Source organism: Musa acuminata, chromosome BXJ2-8, assembly GCF_036884655.1.
Source record: "Musa acuminata AAA Group cultivar baxijiao chromosome BXJ2-8, Cavendish_Baxijiao_AAA, whole genome shotgun sequence".
NCBI classification, from domain to species: Eukaryota; Viridiplantae; Streptophyta; class Magnoliopsida; order Zingiberales; family Musaceae; genus Musa; species Musa acuminata.
The window spans coordinates 25923252-25937298 of NC_088345.1; positions in this window are offsets into that span (position 1 = coordinate 25923252).

Genomic DNA, 14047 nt, shown 5'->3' on the forward strand with positions numbered 1-14047 from the left:
AACGTGATCATGATCTTGACTCCGGCGTAACTCCTGCTGCTTGTCTTAATCTCATCGTAGTTAATCCTGCACACTTATCTCAACACATAGATTAGATAACAAATGACAATTGACTTCATCATCAAAATCCGAGATTCAACAATCTCCCCCTTTTTGATGATGACAATCAATTGATAAAGGAGTTATCCTTAACTCCCCCTATCTATATGCCATAGTTGAGATAAGTCAACCTTGAATTCAAGACCTAAGAATTCAAGTGACGTATTGATAAGTTAGATCAGTTAAACTTATCAATACTTCCATCATGATGCCTATCATGATGTATCTCTTCAAGAATTATGTCAAGGCATGACATACATCATCAAGTTTGTATGATAGTGTTTGTAACCATTCATCATGCAATGATATAAAGCTACGAAGGACTTTTTACATGATGCTTACATTTGAGATTTTCTAGTAAGTTTGCATTTTCTTCACAATATCAAATCAAGATATGATGCAAACTATAGTACATGTTCACATATCTCTTGGTGATGCAAGGATGGCATAACATTGTTTATAGCATCACTCAAGTATTTGCAACTATGACATAGATATGATTATGGCAGTTCAGCTATGACATAGTGTTTATCAATTCATATTTTTCTCCCCCTTTGTCATCAACAAAAAGCATGATAGCATTATCGAGCATATAAAGGAAGTCATGACACATATATCTCTTTATTGTTTTTGCTTTGACGGAGGAAAGTCATTTTCCAACGAGTTTTCATAAGAGTGTACGGGAACATCCCATTTTTAGCATACAACCCGAAAAATGAACTTTTTACATGCAGTTGGTTAAAAATATTTGTCACATAATTTGCAACATGTTATTTGATCAAGCGTTGTCAAGGCATGTAATAGTAATAACATCCGAAAGATAATTTTAACTAGTTTAAGTATTTGGACACATCAACATACCTAATTCTCTTCTTATGTAATCAAATTGTTCTTCACATAGGGGTTTTGTGAAGATATCAGCCAGTTGATGTTTGGTATCAATAAACTCTATGGTCACGTCATGATTAGTGACATGATCACGTATAAAGTGATGTCTAATATCAATGTGTTTTGTTCTTGAGTGTTGTATAGGATTTTTAGTTAAGCATATTGCACTCGTGTTATCACATTTAATGGGAATATCTTTAAGATTCACTTTGTAATCTTCTAAAGTGTTTTTCATCCATACAACTTGTGCACAGCATGCACTTGCTGCAATGTATTCAGCTTCGGTTGTTGATAGGGCAACCGAGTTTTGTTTCTTAGATGACCAGGATACAAGGGCATGTCCTAAAAATTGACATGATCCTGATGTGCTTTTTCTGTCTAGTTTACAGCCAGCGAAGTCCGCATCAGCATAGGCTGTTAATTCAAAATTTTCTGTTTTTGGGTACCATAATCCTAGATTGGTAGTTCCATTAAGATATCTGAGTATTCTTTTGACAGCTTTGAGATGAGATATCTTAGGGTCTGATTGAAATCTAGCACAAAGTCCTACACTGAACATAATGTCTGGTCTGGTGGCAGTGAGGTAAAGTAAACTTCCTATCATACCCCTATAGGTTTTTTGATCGAAGCTTTCTCCATTCTCATCAATTTCTAACTTAGTGGAGGTGCTCATAGGAGTGTCAATGGCTTTTGAATTATTCATTTTGAACTTCTTTAGCAAACTTACAGCATATTTGGTTTGACTAATAAAGATGCCATTGCTTAGTTGTTTGATTTGTAGGCCTAAGAAGAATGTTAACTCTCCCATTAGACTCATTTCGAATTCATGACTCATAGTTTTCGAAAAGGATTCACAAAGAGATTTATTTGTAGAACCAAAGATAATGTCATCAACATAAATCTGAACAATGAGAAAATCATTTTCAAAATTCTTGATAAACAATGTAGTATCAACCTTGCCTTTTACGAAATTATTTTCAATGAGAAAAGAGCTAAGTCTCTCATACCAAGCCCTTGGGGCTTGCTTTAAACCATAGAGAGCTTTAGTTAATCTAAACACATGATTAGGGTAGCCATTATTTTCAAATCCAGGAGGTTGTTCAACATAAACTTCTTCGGAAATGAAACCATTTAGAAAAGCGCTTTTAACATCCATTTGAAATAACTTAAAATTATTGCAACTAGCATAGGCAAGGAGCATCCTTATGGCTTCCAATCGAGCCACAGGTGCGAAGGTTTCTTCGTAATCGATACCTTCTTCTTGGTTGAAACCTTTGGCCACTAATCTAGCATTGTTTCTAACCACGATACCATTTTCATTTTGCTTGTTTCTAAAGACCCATTTAGTACCAATTACTAAATGGTCATTTGGCCTAGGAACAAGCGTCCACACCTCATTTCTCTCAAATTGATTTAATTCATCTTGCATTGCGATAATCCATGAATCATCTTTCATGGCTTCATCAACACATTTGGGTTCAATTTGGGAGAGAAAAGCGGCGTTGGCACAAAAGTTTTTAAAAGAAGATCGTGTTTGAACCCCTTTTGATGTGTCTCCTAGGATTAGCTCCTTAGGATGAGCATTTTAGGATGTTTTGATTTAGGGAGCCTTTGCCTTGAGGAGAGTTTCAGAGCAATTGATGTTTGTTACATGATTTCGTATGAATTTTTATTTAAGGAAGAAGCTCTTTGTAAGATAGATCTTTTAAGGTGCATACGAATGTTTGTTTGGTGTCCCTTTTATGACATGTTTAGTTTCTACAAGAATTAATTCGTAGATGAACAGGTTTTGAAGATCAGGGGTATGTGAATTTGGATATCATATGTTTCTAATTGTATCGTATTTGTGATTTCATAGCTTCCACTTGTTACTTAAGCGTTGCGAGTTCCTTTTTGATTTTATGACCATTGAGAGTCAAGGAGCAGAACATTATTTCTTGCTCCGGCCTAGACTTTTAATGTTTTTATAGGAACGGATGATTTTTAGGAACCCATTTGCTTTTGGGTGCCTCATAAACAGATCTATATTTTCTATCATGTTGCATAGAGTTTATCATGGTTCCTTTAGGAACCCAAATTAATTTGTTTGGACTTATTTTCTTGAATGGACAACAATGTGTCTTGTGTCCAGATTTGCAACAAAAGTTGCACTTGGTTTGGTGTTGAACGTGTAAGATGGGGCCTTTTACAAAGGTAGTTGGATTTCGGTGAGGACTCCTCACAAATCCAATCCCACTTCTTTTGGGAGCATGACCCTTGTTTGTAAGGATCATGTTTAATGACTTGCTACCAACCTCGAATTTTTTCAAGGTGTCCTTAAGCAGCAAGTTTTCTTTTTGTATGGTTTCTAAATCATGACATTTGATACATGAGTTTAAACTATCATGATGTTCGACTTTTAATTTATCAAACTCACAGGTAAGATTATCATGTACCCTTTTTAGCAACTTGTATTTTCTATTTATAACTTTGCATTCATCAAATAAATCATGGAAGACATTTAATAATTCATCGAAAGATAAATCAGCATCTAATAAATTCGTTACCTCCTCTTCGATGGCCATAAAGGCGTAATGAGCAACTTGCTCGGTGTTGGATTCTTCCTCCTCAGATGCGCTCGAATCATCCCATGTTGCTTGGAGCGCCTTCTTCTTTGTTGTTCTTTTCTTGACTTGGGGACAATCACTTTTGTAATGTCCCGGCTTTTTACACTCGTAGCAGATTACTTGGTCCTTCTTTGATTCAAGTTTATTTTTCACATCGTTTTTAAACTTGTTTCTTTTGAAGAATTTCTTAAACTTTCTTGTCAAAAGTGCCAGGTCATCATCACAATCCTCATCACTTGAGATTTCTCTCAAGTGGCATTCAGAAGTTTTAAGTGCCATATCCTTCCTGTTCTTTGGAAGGATGTCTTCTTGCTCTTCATGAGCTTTGCAGGTCATTTCGTAGGTCATTAATGACCCGATTAGTTCTTCAAGAGGGAAATTTTGCAGATCTTTTGCCTCTTGAATGGCGGTGACTTTAGGATCCCAACTCTTAGGAAGGGATCTTAGTATCTTATTCACAAGCTCAAAATCCGAAAAGCTCTTTCCGAGACCTTTTAAACCGTTGACGACATCCGTGAAACGGGTAAACATGTCGCCAATGGTTTCACTCGGTTTCATTCGAAAAAGTTCAAAAGAATGCAGCAACAGATTGATTTTTGACTCTTTCACTCTACTTGTGCCCTCGTGGGTCACTTCAAGTGTGTGCCAAATATCAAAAGCAGTTTCGCAAGTTGGAACACGATTAAATTCGTTTTTATCTAGTGCGCAAAATAAGGCATTCATAGCCTTTGCATTAAGAGCGAAAGCCTTCTTTTCCAAATCGTTCCAATCGATCATTGGAAGAGAAGATTTTGAAAATCCATTTTCAACAAGGTTCCATAGTTCAAAATCCATAGAAATAAGAAAGATCCTCATTCGGGTCTTCCAGTAAGTGTAGTCCGTTCCACTGAACATGGGTGGACGTGTAATCGAATGCCCCTCTTGGTTTCCGGCGTATGCCATCTCTCTTGGGTTTTAATCCTTTAGAGAGTTAACCGAGCTCTGATACCAATTGTTAGGATCGAGAGCACTAAGAGGGGGGGGGTGAATTAGTGCAGCGGAAATCGTATAATAAATTTAAAACCAAAAGCTGCGTTTGTTCAAAAACTATTATGATGCAAAAGCAAATTCTCAGTTTGTATCTAAGTGCAGTTTGCGTCTAAGCGCAGATTGCGTCTAAGCACAGTTTTGCGTCTAAGCGCAGATTGCGTCTAAGCGCAGTTTTGCGTCTAAGCGCAGTTTTGCGTCTAAACTCAGATTTACGTCTAAATGCAGATTTACGTCTAAACGCAGATTTACGTCTAAACGCAGTTTTACGTCTAAACGTAGTTTTACGTCTAAACGCAGATTTACGTCTAAACGCAGTATTACGTCTAAACGCAGTTTTACGTCTAAACGCAGTTTTACGTCTAAACGCAGTTTTACGTCTAAACGCAGATTTACGTCTAAACGCAGTTAGACGCAGATTTACGTCTAAACTTTGAAACTTGTTTGTATACTCGCAGAAGGCAGTATGCAGTTGAAACCAAGACGTAAACGTGAACTGAAATCTGATGATTGAGCGAAGAAAGCCGATTTACGTCTGAATGCAGTTTTACGTCTAAATGTTGAAACTCGTTTGTAAAATCGTAGAGGACAGATTGCAGTTATTAATAGGATTAAAATGTAAGCGTAAACTGCAAGGAAGCCCGTTCGTAAAAGCACGGAAAACAGATTTGCAGAATCAAACGTAAACGTAAACTGTAATGTATGAAAATACGAGTTTACGTCTGAATGCAGAATTGGAAGAACAGCACTTAGAACTTGTTCGTGAAAGCGCAGAGAGCAGTAGTGACGAGGGAGGTTTGCAGTAATGATAAAGTGCTCGAAAATAAACGCAAACCAGAGATTTAGAGTGGTTCGGTCAGCCTTGACCTACTCCACTTTTGGCTTCCTCCACCGATGAGGTTGCCGACGTCAACTAGGTGCCTTCCTTCAATGGGCGAAGGCCAAACTTCCCTCTTACAGTTTCTCTCCTTTTGACAGGCTTAGGAGACAACCTTTACAGACCTTTCTCTCCTCACTTTACAGTTGAAAACTTGAAGAACAGAAGGAGGAGACTCAAGGGCTTTACAACACTTTTGAGCTCTTTAGAATCACAGAAAAGATCACAATTTCGGTATAGGTCTGTGTCTTTTCAGTGCTGAATGGGTGGGGTATTTATAGGCCCCAACCCAATTCAAAATTCGAGCTCAAAACGATCAAATCGATCAAATCCCAGAATTCTGGGATCAGGCGGTTGCACCTCTCGACTGGAGAGGTGGCACCGCCTGGCAGAGCTCGAAGACTGAGCTCTGCCGATTGCTTCTTCTCTGCCAGAGCTCGAAGACTGAGCTCAATGGTTGCATCACCTGGCAGAGCTCGAAGACTGAGCTTGGTGGTTGCATCACCTGGCAGAGCTCGAAATCTGAGCTTGGTGGTTGCATCACTTGGCAGAGCTCCAAACTGAGCTCAAGCTGATGCACCATTCTGCCAGTGCTCGAAGACTGAGCTTGGTGAATGCATCACCTGGCAAAGCTCGAGACTGAGCTCAGGCTGATGCACCACTCTGCCAAAGCTCGAAGACTGAGCTTGGTGGTTGCATCGCCTGGCAGAGCTCGGAACTTGAGCTCTGGCGGTGCAACCTCTTGGCTGGAGCGGTTGCACCTCCCAGCCTTGCAACCCTGGCGGTTGCACCTCCTGGCTGGGGCGGTTGCACCTCCCAGCCCCACAGCCCAGGCGGTTGCACCTCCTGGCTGGGGCGGTTGCACCTCTCAACCCCCACAGCCCAGGCGGTTGCACCTCCTGGCTGGGGCGGTTGCACCTCCTGGTGCAATCAGGGTCCGAATGGTTCACTCCATTCGACCCACTTTGAATCTTTTCAGGGGCCCAATTGCCCCAAGATTAAGCTAATGGGATCACCTCCCATTTTCCTGCTTAATCATCGTGCTAACTACGATTATCTCTAAGACAACTTCTGCAGCTTGCTCCGATGCGTCAATCGCTTCTTCCGGCGAGTTTCCGGCCAACTTCCGTCGATCAACCGATAACCCTCGGTGATCCTTCTGCGGACATCCGGCATACTCCTGGACTTTGCGACGATCCACTTGGCGAGTTCCGACGAGCTTCGCTTGGCAAGCTTCTGGACTTCTCGGATCTGTTCTCTCTGAACCTCCGACGACCGTCCGAACTTCCGTCGAACTCTCGAACTCCCAACATGATCATGATCTTGACTCCGGCGCAACTCCTGCTGCTTGTCTTAATCTCATCGTAGTTAATCCTGCACACTTATCTCAACACATAGATTAGATAACAAATGACAATTGACTTCATCATCAAAATCCGAGATTCAACAGGTAGTCCCGAAACAAAATCCATGGTAATACATTCCCATTTCCATTCAGGAATATCTAAAGGTTGCAACAACCCTCCAGGTCTTTGGTGTTCTACTTTGATTTGCTGACAAGTCAAGCATTTTGAAACATACATTGCAATTTCCTTCTTCATGCCTTCCCACCAATAATGACTTTGGATATCCCTATACATCTTAGTGCTCCCTGGATGCATAGTGTACTTTGAAGTATGACTTTCCTTTAGGATTTGATTCTTGATATCTGGCTCATTTGGCACACATACCCTCTCCCCAAATTTCAATAGGCCATCCTTTGAAACTTGAAATTTTGACTTCAATTCCTTTTCTACTTCATTCCTCAAGTAGATTAAACGTGGATCTCGTAATTGTCCTTTCTTAATTTGTTGAATAAGATCAGATTGCACTTGAATGGAGGCCATCAATATCATCGAGTCTTGCTCTTTCCCCAAAGCTTTCAAATCAGAATTTTCTTCTAATAACTTCCATTGCTTCACCACCAAACTAGCCATAAAACTTGTAGATTTTCTATTAAGTGCATCAGCAACAACATTGGCTTTGCCCGGGTGATAACGGATGGCACAATCATAATCCTTTAGAAGTTCTATCCATCTTCGCTACCTCATGTTTAACTCTTTCTGAGTGAAAATATATTTTAAACTCTTGTGATCAGTAAAGATTTCAAATTGTCGACCATACAAATAATGTCTCCAAATCTTTAGAGCAAAAATAATTGCTGCCAATTCCAAATCATGAGTTGGATAATTTACTTCATAAGTTTTTATTTGCCTAGAAGCATAAGCAACCACTCTCCCTTCTTGCATCAAAACACATCCAAGGCCCTTTCTTGAAGCATCAGTATAAACTACAAATCCCTCACTACCACTTGAAATAGTGAGAATAGGGGCACTAGTCAATCTTCTTTTTAACTCTTGAAAACTTTGCTTATAATCATCACCCCATACAAATTTCACATTCCTTTTAGTGAGGTTGGGGAGAGGTCGAGCGATTCGAGAAAATCCCGCCACAAATCTCCTGTAATATCCAGCCAGGCCCAAGAAACTTCTAACTTCTATTATATTTGTTGGTACATCCCATTCAACTACAGCTTCCACTTTCTTTGGATCAACAGATATACCCTTCCCTGAAATCACATGACCTAAGAAAGCAACTTCATTAAACCAAAATTCACATTTGCTGAACTTTGCATACAACTTCTTGTCTCTTAGTATGGACAATACATTTCTCAAGTGTTCCTCATGCTCCTGATTACTCCTTGAATACACCAATATGTCATCAATGAATACAATTACACAGTCATCCAAGAGCGATTGAAATATCCTATTCATTAGTTCCATAAAAGCTGCAGGAGCATTAGTCAAACCAAAAGGCATCACCAAGAATTCATAGTGACCATATCGAGTTCTAAAAGCTGTTTTTGGAATATCCTCCTTGATCTTCAACTGATAGTAACCTGACCTGAGATCATTCTTAGAGAATACTTGTGCTCCCTGTAGTTGGTCAAACAAATCATCAATTCTGGGTATGGGATACTTGTTTTTTATGGTCACCTGATTCAATTGTCTATAATCAATACAAAGCCTTAATGTTCCATCCTTCTTCTTCACTAATAATACCGGAGCACCCCACGGTGAAACGCTGGGTCATATGAAGCCCTTATCTAATAATTCTTGTAGTTGCTTCTTTAATTCCTCTAGCTCGAGTGGTGCCATTCTGTAGGGAGGCTTAGATATTGGGGTTGTACTGGGGACCAGATCAATAACAAATTCACCCTCTCTATCTGGAGGTAAACTGGGCAAGTCATCTGGAAATACATCAAGGAACTCTTTGACCACTGAAATTTCATCTAGATGGGTTTCCTGTTTTAAATGCTCCTTTACACACACTATATAACAAAAACAACCTTTCTGCATAAGACGATAAGCCTGAAGTGCTGATATCAAGCAAGGAGGCAAATCATGCCTAATGCCCTCAAAGTAAAATATAGGCTGATAATGGTATACAAAAAGTAATTATCTTTGTGTAGCAATCAATACCAGCATGATAGGAAGATAGCCAATCCATGCCAAGTATAATATCAAAGCCCTGGATCTCTAGGAGAATCAAATCAGCAAGAAGTTCATGTTATCCAATAGAGATCGAACATGATGGGTAAACCAAATTTGTTGCCAAAGAATCCCCAACAGCAGTCGTTACATATAACATATCACCCAGGGATCTAGGTAGAATATCCAAGTGACAAGCAAAGTATTATGAAACAAAGGATAGGTTAGAACCGGGATCGAACAAAACTTTTGCACTTCTTTTAGAAACATGAAGAATACCTTCAACCACGGATTTAGAAGCTTTATAATCTTGTTCAGTGATAGCATACACTCTAGCATGGGTTGAAGGTCTAGGAGGCAGTGGCTCTCTCTTCCTTTTCAGTGGGCAATCTCTTAATTGATGATCTAACCTTCCACAAGCAAAACAGGCTCCAATCGTCCGATAACACTGACTTGTCTCATGATTTAATCCACATTTTGCACATAACTGAGTCCTCCATAGTGGTTTACCTTTTTCAAATCTAGATGTCTTGATCCTCTTGTCACTAGCTCCATATTCATTTTCCCTCTTACTTTTGCTAGCAAATTTGTCCTTTTTGTTCTTACCCAAGATTTCTTGAATTTCCTCCAAGTCCCTCTCAATTTTCAGAGCTCTTTCTATCGTATCTGCATATGTTTGTAGTTTTAAAGCTGACATTCGACTTCTTATTGCTGGTCGTAATCCCCTTTCAAACCTTCTTGCTTTTCTAGATTCATCATCAGTTATATGTGTGGCAAACCTGGAGAGCTCAGTGAATTTAGATTCATACTTTGTAACCGTCATACTTCCCTGGATAAGATTCAAGAACTCCAATTCTTTTTGCTCTCTCGTACAATCTGGAAAATATTTATCGTTAAACTTTTCTTGGAATAACTTCCATGTCATTGGCTCATGTTTGATTTCAGAAATCCTCTTAATCATTCTCCACCAGTGTTCAGCTTCTCCTTCCAGCATAAAGGTGGCAAGAAAGACTTTTCGATCATCAGGGTAATTTAAGACATCAAATATTTTCTCTATTTGCATCATCCATCGTTCTGCCACCATTGGATCAGACTCACCACTAAAACTGGGAGGACTAAGCTTCTTAAACTATTCAATTCCCAACCCCGTCTGGTTTGATGTCCCTGTTCCATCATTTTTTCCTTGTTGGACAGGTTGTTGTTGTTGTTGCATCACTTGTGCCATAGTCTCCAAAGTCCGCATGATACCACTCAATTGATCCGCAGTAGATGCAACAGGAGAACCAGATGATCTCGTCATCCTTGCTTCCTAAAACATCACAAGAACATTTTCTTTGATCAATCTCTAAATGATAGTTAATAAACCTCAAAATATATTTTTTTTTTCACATCAAATATATATAAAAAAAAGAATATTCTTAGTGATTCTCAAATCATGCTCTGATACCACCTCTGTCACGCCCCTCAAAAAAAATATCTATGATTTTAAAATTTTCATCAAAAACCAATCAATCCAGGATCCAATCACATATTTGAGGTCACTAAGAAAACATTCAGATCAAAACTTCACCTCTATAATCTACAAATTTATAAACCCCTGTGCAGTTCATAAACATACAACATATCGTTCGATGATTCATAAAATCTGAACCCAACTCACCAAAATAATAACCACGACATAAATTCACCAGTATAGGAGTCTATACAGTCACAAAACCAACATTTACCATAAGTTCATATCATTACACGAATTACACTTAACATTCCAAAATCCTAGACATAAAAAGGAGTCTTTTAAACTTATACAAAATCTACAAGGTTAGATTCATCGTCAACATTTCATTAGATGCAGAGTGTACTTATACAACAAAAACATATATACAATTAAGGATCTGCCCAAAGTCCTTTAGCTCTCTACTACCTCAGCCCAATCTTAATCATTTAAGCGAGCGACAGGCTATCCTGAAAAATTTATACAGCAACGGGGTGAGCATATAGAGCTCAGCAAGTGACTAACATATCCATGGTAAAAGAGGAAAATTTCCAAACAAATAAGGTTTCATAATGAAAGGCAGAATATAAGAATCCATAAACCAAATCTCATTAGGTGTAGAATCACACATATCATTTCAATCGACATTTTTGGTTCTTAACAGACAGATCATAGAGTAATTGGAGCATATCAATAGAGTATAAAATGTTCCGGAGCATATCAACGGCATTTGGAACATTTCGGAGCATGCCAATAACAGATGAAATCTTTCGGAGCATATCAACAACGAATGAAACGTTTCAGAGTATAACAACAACAAATGAAACGTTTCGGAGCTTATCAGTGGCGTATAAAATGTTTCGAAGCATATCAACGGCGTATGAAACATTTCGGAGCATATGAATAGCAAATACCAAACAGAAGCTCAAACGTCGTATTTGACATTGCATTCATATAATTCTTATCCAAAGCATGTACAGAAACATATAACCAAAGCTCTGGATATCATATCAAACATACAGAAGGTGTAGCGGGATCGCAGACAGGATGTGAATTATCCATTTCTGAATGACCACCAGACAGAAGTCTCCCACGTTTGGGAGCTCCATCCACCCATGTCTAGGTGAAGTCAGAGGGGGGCCGGCAGAGCATCTCAGGCTCTATGCACATACCCTTTACTATTTCTGACAAAGGTCCAGATAATCCCACAAACACCAGAGTACAAAAGGCAGTATGAACAATAAATAGCACATATCGGAAGCACACACGGAACAACAAAACGTACATGTGCCTTTACGAGTTAGTGTGATATAGCATAAAAGTTACACAATATGTTCAAGAATGGAAATAGTTTATAGACAAGAGCAAATGAGAATTCAAGCATTAATATAAGCCTCAATTGAGTGAAGGGACCTGAATGAAATCTATTCCCAAGCGAATGAAAACAAGAGATGCGAAATCGATCCAAGTTCGATTTCTGGCAAAAATCAAGAGGCACATTGAACAATTATTTCAAATTGTTAATTATGCTCCAATACCGAACAATATATCAATCTGTATTCTGATGGAACAAATTTCATATGAAACAGGATTTCCAACACAGAGTTATCATGAATTTAGTAATCAAAGGTCAAACAAAATCACTGTTTTGCAGAATTCATAGGGTCGGGTTCAACAGATAACAGGATAGGCATATGAATTCCAAATTTATCACTCTATGTGTCAAAAGAAAGATTTACAAGTCTAGTTTCGAATGAAGTCAGTTTTGTACAAATCAGAATTTCCAACAGGAACTTATAGGTGTTTTAGTACCGAAAGGTCAGAAATTCTGATCCCTGTTTTGCAGCATCTATTGGCTCATTTGAAACAGACGTTAGGGTAAGTATTCGGTGTTCAAAATCTTCAAAATTTATGTCAAAAGAAAGATACAAGAGTTTAATTTCAAACAAACTAGGTCCTGCCCAAATCTGCATTTCGTACTAAAAATTATAGCTGGAACAGTATATAGGGGTCAGTTTACCGAAAATTTTCAGTATCCATGGTTCTATGTCCAAAGAGAGACATATCAGGTTCTAAATAGAAATCCTTCAGATTATTTTGAATCAACATAAGAACAGAGACTAATATTTCTGTAGGATGGGGTTAGAACACTTGCCTTTGAGAATTTTGACTCTAAATGAGAAGATTTGAGCAAGAAACCTTAAAGCCCCAATTTCTTCTTCTTCTTCTTCTTCTTCTTTCTTTCTTTCCCTGATCATCCACGTAGCTGCCTTCTCTAGTTCCTTAAGAACGAAGGCAGAGAGGCTTAAACGGTGGGATTTGTATTTTTGTGTATTTTGCAGTTTAGTCCTTGTTTTTATTATATTCACGATTAGGTCCTCAGGGTTTACATATAGGTCCTCATATTCTTTTTTTAACAAATCTCCCAAATCTTAAGAATAAGTTACCTCTGATTCATACTCTAGCTCTTTTGTCAAATTTAAAATAGTTACTTACATTATCACGAGAAACTTATACAAAAATTCAGAAATGAGGGATGTTACATTAATCCACCTACGGAATGCTATATGGTTAATGATACTTGACACCAGACATTGATTCCTTAGTTCTAGTTATGTGTTTGGTCCCTAGACTTGAGACACCAAAGATGCCTTGTATAAGTACTCAATTCTTTGACGTTGGACTTACAGGTTTGAAAGTTTCATATCTGGTACAATCGGTTCCTAGGAATGATAGCTAACTTTATGAAAGCAATTGAGTGTCAATAGAGGATCATCCACTCTCGGTATCGTAAGAGAAATATCCTATGTGCTTGCTCAGACAAAATCCTTGGCCAAGGTCGTTCGGATTGAGAGAGGAGTTTTTCGGGAGAATCCAATTAGAGTTAGACTCGGATAGGATTTCATATAGACCTGATGTTACCATGCCCAATATACGGTCTTTGGGATATTAGATGGATGAGAGATTATAGATGTTGAATCTTGGATTTTGATGATGACATCAATTGGTGAATTAATGATCTAATCCATATGTTGAGATAAGTGATATAGGACTAACTATGATTGTAAGAAAGGCAAAGCGATTAAAGAAGAATCAAACTTGAGTCGGAGTCAATGATTAAGCATTGGGTCTGATGAATCGAGAGATTCACCGAAGGATTAGACGATGTAGTGAAAGCTCGCCGGAAGATCGGGAGCTTGTCGGAAGATCGATGAGAGTTCGCTGGAATTTTACCGAAAGTCTCATTAGAAGTTCGGATGAACAATTAACTTGACGGACAACGAAGATTACTTACGTTTTAATTGTCTATGCCTTTAATTATCGTAGTTAGGGGTTCAATTTGAGTTAGGTTTGGGAGAAATCCTACTAACTCAAATAGGGGCCAATTGGGCCTAAGACAAGGCTGAGTTGGGTGGGCTGGATGGAAGGCTTACTTGGCTACTTGGAGCCTTGCCATGCGGTGGCACCGCCCTATCAAGTAGTGGTACCACTAGAGCCCAATCACCGAGGCTTTATCAAGCGATAGTAC